Here is a 10,198-nt window from a genome sequence, read left to right as displayed (position 1 = left end):
TAACAGTATTATAAAAAATATCATATAATAATATTACATACACAAATTTTGGAATTTTTAATCGGGAATATTTTAAAAAATACAAGATATTTTTACACTATTTTTGCATATTCCTCMTCTAAAGAAGCAAGAAACTGCATTATTGCAGACATTTTGAAGTCAAGTCTCAATTCGTGACTAGTTACTATTCACTAAAGTCTCTAGCGTTAGTCTGAAAATATTGACTCAAATTTTAATCCCGATAGTTAGGTCACAAAACTAAAAATAACTGTTGTTTGCCAATTTGAATATACTGAATAGATATTAATCGATTGTCGTTTTTTTCTATATTTTGTAAGCAACTCAAACACGAAAAGGTTAAAAATAAATCAATTTTACATACATTTCGTAAATAATATGATAGGTAATTATATTTTTCTACTATGTTATAGAAATTTTAATATTTGCTAACGACATATTTTCATTCMAGTGTAAAAACATCAAATCAGCAAAATCACCTGAAGTYCCAAGAGACTGTAYCACAGTACATAATCGCACCGATTGTGTGACCATGGCTGCATATATAGTGGCTCACAGAAGTATTTTGCATAACTCTTTTAATTCCTTTTATTGAAATTTTGAGTGCTTAAGATAGGCGAATTCAATTATTTAAATGCGTATATTTATTTATCCAAATTATCTTTAGAAAATTCAGCAAACAATGCAAATAAATATTGCCCCAATATCAGATCAAGTGGACGACCCAAGTTACTGGCAGTAACCAAAAATTTAACCTTGAACTTAGAGCAGCGTTTCGCACAATAGTGTCAGATGMAACAGTGAACGGAGGGCTGAGAAATAACAATATACAAGGCCGTGTCAACAGAATACACCATACGTACACAGAACCGTGTAAAATTAAAGGTTTTGAATTTTGGAAAACTGTTGGATGGCCATTGTTGTTGTAGTGGTAGAATTCTGACCAGTTGACAGTYCTTGGCCGGATAAAAGTCCGGGTCCGTTCCGGTTTCGTAGGCCCGACTGTTGTGGGAACGAATCGTATGGCCGTCGTATAGTCTGTCGGAAAACAAGTGAAGAATTTAACATCAAAGCACCTGTTAAGCATTCTCAAGGAAAATTTACCGTCATGTCAAAACGCGAGATTTTTTTCAATACGACAATGACCCGAAACATATAACCCACGACGTCAAAATGTGAATTCTCTTCTTCAAAAAACATGAGCCAACATCTAAACAAAGCCATATATTTGCATTATATCAAAAATATGTCAGCGGCATATATTATATATATATTCTTGATCTGGAGGACCTCCTCTATCCGTACATTCCCATTTTAACCCCGAAACCGGGGGATGCTATTCTAAAATTTACCCCATTTGGTGATTTGGTTTTTGGTGAAATTTTGTGATTTCATACTTAATTTGCAAATTTGCATTTAAAGTTCAAAAAGTCTACTATTTAAAACGCGTGTTTCTCCGATTTAAAAGAAATTTTACACTTTTTATATACACTTACTTGCAATTCTAAAATTTACCAATTTTTTAAATTTATAGAAACACGAAGTTTAATCAATAATTTTCACAACCAAAATATTTATGTGATTTATTATATTTTCTTAATCTGAAGACGCCTTTTATCCGTACGTACCAATTACACTCAAATCATGGGAAGTAGTAATAAAATTCACACTCCACGGAAGAAAGGTATCAAAATCTTATCAGCTACCAACTACAACTGAAAACGTGTTGTCCAAGACGGAACTATACAATTCCTTTGACATTCCACAATGTCCTCTCATCCATAAACACCAATGTGATCTCGAGTGCGAACCGGTGTACACTATTCTGAACAAGGCAAGAGTTTGACCTAATTTTACAGAACCAGAACCTCTTAAATAAACATTTAGCCAAACTTAACAGAAAGTGGACGCAAAATTTCTACATGAGTTATATTTAACTAATATGTAGAAAAATAAATTAGCCAAAATACTTGTACGCGAAATGCGCAATCACCGTTGCCCGGTTCTGGTCCCAATATAGCATTTCATAACCACTACATAGATATTCAATTACATTCACTTTATTCGCTACCCTGTAGTAATTATAACATTTTAATGTTCAACGTTAAACTTCCTACCTTCAACACATTTAAAAAAATATACTGATTTTAGCTAAGTAATCGATATACTATTATATATATTCCGCCAAAAACCAACGTTAACGAGATATTGGCGGGCAATGGATTTTATCTAAACAACTTTATTGCTAGCAAGAATGTTTTGAAATAGTTATTTAAAGGGTATACATATGTATATTACTAAAGGATAATAGGGGGATTGGATGATGATAAGGAATGCACTGCGACCTTTGGTCTACTGTGCCCTCTCCTTACTCACATTGACTCGCCCAGACCTAGGCCGTTAATGAAGTCCAATAGACTACTTGGCGCTAGCGTAGCAATGCGATCCCTATCCGGAAACAACACTCCAAGGGCCTTTGGTCTGCGTCTACAGACTGCTGAGCAGTCAATCAACAGATGTAGATGTTGCAGAAAAGARTTCTGCGCGAAATAACTCTGAACATCCCGGTGCTGGATCGACCAGGGTTATTTTTTTGTTTTTTGAAGCGCGTCGCTGTTTAATAACAGATAAGTAAAATCGTGTGATAATATTATAATATTTAAATGATTGTAATATAACATTTTTATACACACATTACAAGTTTTTACTCTTTTCTGCGTTGACGGCCTTCGGCCGCCTTCTAAAAAAGTATCCCTGGCCGAGCGAATACCCGAGGTGACTGAACTACTTTCGCTTTCGCGTAGCACTCTTTTTTGTGTTGGCGGCTTTCGGACGCGCTCTAAATAATAGCCCTGGCCAAGCGAATACCCGGGGTGACTGAAGGACTTTCGCGTAGTACTCCTTTCTGCGTTAAAAATAAAAAATATATATTGAGTTTTTGTTATAAAGTGGTGTAATAAGGTTATATTTTTCGGTTATCATGCACTCTTATTGAAAAAAAATTTGAGTTTTCGTTATAAAATGGATAAATTTTGGTTATTATATCTGTCAACGATTTCCATTTATATTTGATACATTGTTTTGTATTTTAGGTGACAATATATATATATATTTATATTTAAAATATGAGTTTTGGATATAAAGTAGTTATATTTTTGGTTATCATGCACTCATATTGAAACAAAATTTGAGTTTTCGTACTGTACTTTAATTTGTATATTTTACACTTTATTACGTTATATTATTATATAATATTACTTATACATATGTATGTTTAATATTACTTGTTTGCTTAATAAATATCCATACGTATCAATWRAGGAATTTTTGCGAAAAAGAGGAATTTCAGCGAGTTGCCTTATCATCACATGGCAGCGCTCCATTTCGTCGTAATTTTTGGTAAACAAATCAGGTTCCAACGAGTGTAAAAAAAATTCAAGGTTTATAGTGTAATTTAATAAATTTGAAGTGAAAATGTGAATAAAGTGTGTTTAATGTGGTGCAAAAGCTTATTGAAATGTTCGAATTTTGAGAATTTTTGAACTTTAAGGTCGAATATCTCGTAAACTAGGCGTTTGCTTACCTATAGGATTTCCTCTTGCCAACGGTACCTTCAAATCGCAGCACCAAAAAAATCGGAATTTTGCCGGCGCAACAAAACTGTAACAAATCTTTACAAATTAAATGGAAATTATAAATTTTATTTAAAAATTATGTATAAAAATATGTTTTTAAGTAAAATGAGAGCTAGCACATTGTTGCAATTATTTTTTTAAATGTCATTGCACGAAAAAAAAACAATTTTTTTGGTCTTCCATATTTTACAGCCATTGTAAATAATTTTCTGCGTGTGTTTGTTGTTGTGCCGGTGCACCAAGAGGAAATATATGCAATTCTTGCAYCATGCAACGGTTTTGMRAGAGAAAGCGAATACCCCTATTGTTTTCATTATTATTTGCCTTTTCTGTATTATTGACAATTGTTGCATTGTTTATGATCGGCTTATTAAGGACAGCACCCTGGGGTTAGGGCTAGGATATTAGAGGGATCTTGTGACAGAGAGCCGTTGCATTATGTGGAAAAATCTGAGATTCGTGCATCGTGAAAGTGTTTTGCCAGAGCATTAGAATCCCCCTAATGTGAATAATGTGGCTTAAGCTAGCGTAAGCAGCTGTCCGAATTTGTATGTTGTAACTATAATGTACTTTGCATCAAGTTTCTTTAAGCTTTTCAAACGCCGTTTGCTTAAGAGGACCCATACACAACACACAAATCCATTTTCATTCGTTCTTCACTCAGTGATCATGTGCCACAGGCAAGCGGAATATTTTTTGGAATTTATTTCTAATGTAGCACTTTTATCTATTTCTTTGTTTTTCGTTAATAAGTTATTCCAACTTTTATTTTTATATTTATCACTTTTCGTTTGCCAAATTGCTAATTAATTTTTTATAAGATCAATAAATTCTGATACAAAATCTTGATTAATGGGGTAGCCTGCTTTAGAATCAGATATATGAGCGCTTAAGCGAAAAGCGAAAACTTTCACGCGCAATTTCTCGGTTTTTCATTTTTACGATTTTCCTAATTGGCGACTAAATGTCGTATGGAATATGGGGCAAAGTTTATTATCTTTGACATTAAAGTATTTTCTATTTAATATATAATAAATAAACAAAGAAAAGTCAAGTTTTAAAATTTCTTTTGGGCAAAAACCACTTTTCTCAACTTTTAGTTTTTTTTTTAGTTTAAATTTTTTTTTGGAATTTTCTTAGTTTTGCTAGAAGATAATTTATTAAAAAATATGAACCTTTTAGAATTTTTTGTTTCCGATMGAAATTGCGACCTGCATCCTGCCCGCCGTCCTAAAAATGCACATGCGAGATGCATCGGTCAATTGCTTCCCAAAGGCAGAATACCAAAGATTTCGTATCCAAAAAGTTTGTGAAAGATGTTCAAATATATAACTATAAAGCCTAGAAATTTCACTTGAATCAATTATTTCTTCCCTCCCAAAAAAATTCTGAGTGCGTATCGCCTACTCTGCATGATCGAGACTATGGCCAAAATACTGGAAAGACTGATTTGCTCACGTCTAGAACGTCACCTAGAAGAAGAGTCTCCTGGTTTATCTTAAAACCAATTTGGATTCAGAAGACATCGGTCCACTTTAGACGCAGTTGGAAAAGTGACGGACATTGCGGTCAAAGTCATAGAGGGCACCAGATGGATGTATGGAGATAAAAAATAATGCGCAGTGGTTACGCTAGACGTGAAAAATGCTTTGAACTTTGCATACTGGCCACATGTACTGAGGGCATTAGAGGCAAGAAACACCCCGGGGTATTTTCTGAGGATAACAGAATACTGCTGTATGATACCGAGACAGGTCCAAAAACCTACTTGGTGACAGGTGGAGTACCGCAAGGCTGCGTACTAGGCCCATTATTATGGAACGTGCTGTATGACGGTGTGCTAGGATTACCGCTGCCAAAAGAAGCACAGATAATTGGATAAGCGGACGACATCGCCATAACGATTGTTGCTAAAGAGCTTTTCCAGATACAAAACATATGCAATGAGACCGTGTCAAAAATTAAAGACTTTCTTACGAGTACTAAGCTGCAGCTTGCCGGTGAAAAAACAGAAGCAGTGCTCATCACGAGCAGGAAAAGGCTAGAAACGGTAACTTTGAACGTCGATGGATATAACGTAGAAACGCAAAATTCACTAAGGTACCTTTCCGTTATGATCGATACGAGGCTCAATTTCAAGGCGCACATTGAAAAGGCCTGTGCTAAGGCAGCTAAAGTGACTGCGGTCCTGTCGAGAATCATGGCAAACATTGGTGGCCCAAGTCAAAATAGGAGAGCTTTGCTGGCTAAAGTTAGCCAATCAATTCTTATGTACGCAGCTCCGATATGGGAAACAACCCTTCGTCAAAAAACCTGTGTCAATATGGCCAAATCTGTGTCCAGGTTATGCGCCCTTAGAGTTAATGATGGAGAGAATGATGGCTAAAATATTTTACCATTGCCTAGTCAATTGAAAGCTTTTCGCGCATAAAGCCCCACCTTTGAAACTTTTCGCATAATAGATTCGACATTGGGCGAGTTTTTGCCATTTTATCAGACTTGTCAATTTCATTATTGTTTGTAAAATGAATGTGACGTTTTATTTCCAAAAATATGTTTTTAGAAATGTTATTGCTTACAAGAGGTGATAACGTGTCTTCATCCAATTGCCAGTACATAGATTCTCTTGGCATTGAATGGTAACCAGAGTAAAATAAAATGCCTAAAAAGACTTTTAGATCATCTTCGTCGAATATAAACTTATGCGAATTTTTTCGAGAAGCATACAAATGAGTTTGTTCTATGATCAGTTGTACAACATCTTTATCAAACAGTGTCTCAAATATCTCAATGGGACTTCTACCATCCAAATCCATTTTCGTTTTCATCTTATTTTCTATATATATAGTAGTCGAATCCATTGTCAAGTTGTATTTCATCTTCGCTGTCAAAGTTTATGCTGTTATTGAATACTTCAACACATCCAGCAACGTCGCCAGGCAAGTTTATCACCTTCCTCTTCGTCAGTATTGACATCGACATCAGGAGGAATCATAACGACATCGACGTCATCTGCCTCATCATCATCCGCAATGTCAGCTAAAACCTGTGAAAGTTGTTTATATCTTTTTCCATAAAAACACGAAGGGGAAATAGCCATCCAAACCAAAAGATAAAATTTTTTATTTCAGCTAAACATTTTTCCATCGAACCTAAGCAGGTACACAACTTTTAAAAGGCACATACCTCAAATAAGAATAGCTTTTTCAAATGGGTTTATTTTTGTAAAGTTGATCTCTTTAGTCTTATCTCACATAACACACAACTTTAAAACTAACAACTGAGAGATAATAGCTCATCAACAGCAAAATAATGACTAAAGACACAAAATCACACAATATGAAAAAACCGTAAGGAAGTTTACGCCACAAAAAGTGCAGTTATGAATTCGCGTGAAGCGAAGGTTTTTTTTTGTTGTATCTAGGAATAAAACTACGCATTTGATCAAAAATTTGTGTGCAAATACTCAGCATTRAGTTACGCCACATGCCTAAACTTGACTGATTTTCTGTACACAAGCGAGTATAATGGTTGTAAATGGGTTAATAACAACGCAATAAAAATCCAAACAAGCGTRTTTGACTGATAATTCTGCTACTGCGAAAAATATCACACGCACACGAAAGCGGCTGAACACGTACGCTAGGTCAACACAAAGAATCGGCATTTAGTTTCTATTGAGCAAGCAACAACGCATCGCGCATTTTTTAAATACACTGACAGAAACACCTCGAATTTTTAAAATGTTTTCAAGCGAATGGCAAGAAAATTATTTTTTTATTGGAACTGATGAAGGGGAATTTTTCACTTTCAAATTAATTCAAAATAAGCAAAGAAACACGCTTTCTGACCAACATCTTACCGATCTTCTACGCATTAAGTGGTATAAAGGGGAAATCAATATTGASGATATATTATCGAAACGAGCCATTTAGTCAACGACTTTATAATTTTTCAAGTATTACACAAGAGGAATTCTCCGATCCGTGGAAGATACAGCKTCTGGTTCTGCTGCCAAAGCCAAATAAGCCACCAGAAGAACGTTTATCTTATCGACCTCTTTGCATGTTCGACACAATTGGGAAAGTGTACGAAAGCATTGTAAAAAACCGCTTGGAGTTAGCAATCCAAAAAGCTGGCGGATTATCAGAGAGGCAATACGGCTTTATTAAAAAGAGGTATATTGACGCATTAAGAGAAGTAATTGATACTGCAAAATGTGCAATAAGTGGAAAAAGATGGAAAGGTGGTAGGAAAAAGTACTGCGCGCTGATAACTCTGGATAATAAAAGCTCTACAGGCAGCTGAAGGACCTTGGGCTAACAGTGGACTCACGACTAAAGTTCAAGGACCACTTGGAAAATGCGACAAGTAAAGCAAATAAAATATATAATACGTTACCTCGAATGATGGCAAATAAAGGCTGTATGCGTTCCAGCCAACGACGTTTAATAGCCAAGGCAATAAGCTCAGTGATCCTGTATGCGGCTCCAATATGGATACAGGCGCTAGAAACAAAATCATATGCTAGACCAATTAACACAGTGYATAGGCTTTCAGCAATACGTGTGATAAGTGCTTTCCGAACCATTTCAAGTGACGCTGCTGAGGTATTAGCCAGTATGGCACCGATTGACATCCACGGAGGCGAATTCGCTCGAATATATAACCTATCAGAGACGCCTACCACAGCAAAAAGACAAGAGAGAAGAAAAAGCATTGCAATGTGGCAGCAACGGTGGCACACCTTATGCAAAGGACGGTGGACCTACCGACTGATTTCGGACATACATTTGTGGATAGGTAGACAACATGGAGACCTGGATTTCCACCTTACCCAAGTACTCACTGGTCATGGTTGCTTCAGAAGCTACCTATTCAAGTATCGTCATGGCTTTAGTCAATACTGTCTGACGTGTACAGAGTGTATAGCAGACTCTAAACACGTGTTCTTTTATTGCCCTCGGTTTTCAAGTATAAGGGAAAAGCTGAAAACCACCCTTGGAGGTAGTATTACGGTGGAAAATTTGACAGAACTTATGTGCGACTCCTCTGTAAAGTGGAAAGCTGTCAGCGAAGCGGCAAATGTAATTATGACAAAATTGAGACATTTAGAACAGATTAGGCGCCAGTCAGTCCGTGCAATAGAGGAGACTTAAACGTCTTCTTCTCTCCCATGAAGTAATACTTTGTCCAGTGGTCCCGTGAGAGAGACATGAGGTGGGAGTAGGTTATTTTTAGCGGATTAAAGTCCCGCACTCCGGCTTTCGATGCTTCCTCAATGTTCTACAAAAACAACAATTGCTCAAATAGCAGAAGCATCAAAAGTCAATTTGGCAGCCGAATTGGCGAAGCCCAAATGTAGTAAATTTTACAACAAAAACGATTTCATTCATAAACGCAGGCACAAATTCTACAAGGGACCTCGCTTCATTCATAAGAACAGACGCCGTAACATCTCCCCGTGCATGCCTTAGCCAACAAGCGTCTTTTCGCGACGATGGCAAAAGCTAAAAATCATAAATTGAACAACTTTCTGATGCTTCTTCACAGAAAGAAGTCAGAAAAGTGGCAACAATGGAGTTGTCGATTTATAATATTTGTCCACGCTAAAATATTTTTCCGTGACTCGCAAAAATTTGTGTCGATATGTATGCAAGCTCATACATATGTGTACATATTTACGCCAGTTTGTGGGCGAAGCTGTTATAGCGGCAAGGGAAGCGGTCAATAGGCGGCCATTCGTTTATTTTTTTCGGCACAGCTTGTATTTTCTATCATCACACAAGTGATGAACCAATGAGAGCGACAGATATTAGAATACACATGTTCTTAGGGATGAAGGCCCGATGAAGGGAGTGTCCAAAAGGGTCCAGACGCACGCACCCAAATCTTGGGTATAGCTCCAGCTATGCTCTAAGCTACCGGAGGGGTCGGCAGGTTGCGGATAGCCGAACGGCGTGTAGTAGCAGGTTAGTTGCGAAATAAGTCAAAACGAATAAGCAATCGCCGACGATGAGCGGCAGGAGTGAAGGATGCGGTATAAAAACTAGCAKATCCGCTGAAGCTCCTGTGACTGTGGCGAATCGACACCGCCACATAAAAATATGTGTCCCCTCATCATGTTTGGACATGATAAGAAGCAAAATCCAGGTGCGGCTGATATTATAACGTGACCGGTACACAGCGCGGCGCACTGGGAGTCCCTGCGAAATCTCCGCTGCTAGGATGGAAAGATGTGAGCTTGCTCTGCCGAGGTGTTAGCCGCGTGGTGTATCAGTAAACAGCCACTTCGGTCCCTGGTCAGGGAGTGTGCATTGGGCGCAGGAGTAGTAGCCTGCGTTGCCCCGGGCGAGCGCCGGTCCATCCGTGTTTTCCGGGACTGGTAAAGCGAAGGACCGGCCTCAGGGAACAGGGATAGGAGCATAGTCTCTGAGGGTACGCCCGTTCCTGTCTATTTTGGCCCGCCCCCCTACACACGATGCGCTGTGAAAAACCTAACCCATGGAGAATAGCTTGAGAAAATACACCAAAACCAATAGCAC

General features: G+C 37.5%; 1 protein-coding gene across 5 annotated transcripts in view; it reads right to left on the bottom strand.

Moving 5' to 3' along the window:
- The window catches only part of LOC108975612 (GMP synthase [glutamine-hydrolyzing]), a 59,616-nt gene extending 57,383 nt beyond the window's left edge, over positions 1–2,233 (bottom strand). The window contains exon 1 of one of the 5 annotated variants that reach the window (XM_018944213.1): positions 2,136–2,233. The gene's annotated coding sequence lies outside the window, so the exon portion shown is untranslated. The other 4 variants (XM_018944214.1, XM_018944215.1, XM_018944212.1 and 1 more) reach the window with 4 other exon arrangements.
- Positions 2,234–10,198: the final 7,965 nt, after the last annotated feature.

The sequence above is a fragment of the Bactrocera latifrons genome, unplaced genomic scaffold (genome assembly GCF_001853355.1).
Source record: "Bactrocera latifrons isolate USDA-ARS-PBARC rearing strain unplaced genomic scaffold, ASM185335v1 scaffold_671, whole genome shotgun sequence".
In the NCBI taxonomy this organism is placed as follows: Eukaryota; Metazoa; Arthropoda; class Insecta; order Diptera; family Tephritidae; genus Bactrocera; species Bactrocera latifrons.
The sequence above is the reverse complement of the archived record's forward strand: the minus strand, read 5'-3'. Positions and strand labels throughout refer to the sequence as shown.